Here is a 1,031-nt window from a genome sequence, read left to right as displayed (position 1 = left end):
TTTTTATTTTTTTGTTTTTACTTCTTTCTCATTTTTTTATTTTTTGGTTGTATTTTATGTTTTATATTTTTTTTGAAGAATATGGTTGAGTCGAGTACAAATTATGGATGATGACTAAAATATCGTAACCACTCAGTATATTTGTTTTCACCATCATCTTTTTTCTTTTTCCTTTTCTCCTTTTTCATTATTTTTTCTTTTTAATTTTTTTCTTCAATTCTTTCTTTACGTTTTTTGTCTCTTCTATCTCTAACTTCTACCTCTCTTCCTACTTTTTTTTTCTATTTTGGTTTCCTTCTTTTTTTATGATAACGAAAATACCATAAGCGCATATTGATTTATATTCACCCAACATTTATAATTCGAGGATTATGTGGATCCTCAGCCATATATATTTTAGTCTCAAGAAAATACAATTAATTAATATACTTTTTTTTATTTTTCATTCGGTGCTTGCATTGGAGCCCCGACTATTCCTGATTGGGCGTTGCAGGTCCCATTAAGGTGACAACACTGCCAACAAAGTTTTCTTCATAACCAGGGTCGTACCCTCAACCTCTGGTTAAGGGTGGAGCAACCCCACCCACTGCACCACAACCCATATTGATTTTAATTCATATACTTATTTGTATATAAATACAAATGATAAATTGCACATATTGACAACTAGACTATTCAAATACAAATAATAAGTTTATTTGAAATATACAGTATGATACAAATAAATTTAAAGTAAAATAATATAAAATGCAATGACAAAAAAAGGATGAGGAAAAGAATATAAAAAAAAGTAAGAAAAATGACAAAAATGATGAACCAAGAATGAAAAAGGGATAAACGGAAATACAAAAAAAAAAAGAATGCAAAGAAATAAAATTGAAAAAGAAAAAAATGATGAAAAAGAAGAAAGAAAAAAGTGCAAGAAACGAGTAAAAAATAAGTGGAAAAAATGAAAAAGAAAAAAAGTAAATTAAAGGAAAAAAGAAAGAAAAAAATAGTAAATTAAAGGAAAAAAGAAAGAAAAAACAAAA

Source organism: Capsicum annuum, chromosome 12 (genome assembly GCF_002878395.1).
Source record: "Capsicum annuum cultivar UCD-10X-F1 chromosome 12, UCD10Xv1.1, whole genome shotgun sequence".
NCBI classification, from domain to species: domain Eukaryota; kingdom Viridiplantae; phylum Streptophyta; class Magnoliopsida; order Solanales; family Solanaceae; genus Capsicum; species Capsicum annuum.
This window is presented reverse-complemented; position numbering follows the sequence as displayed.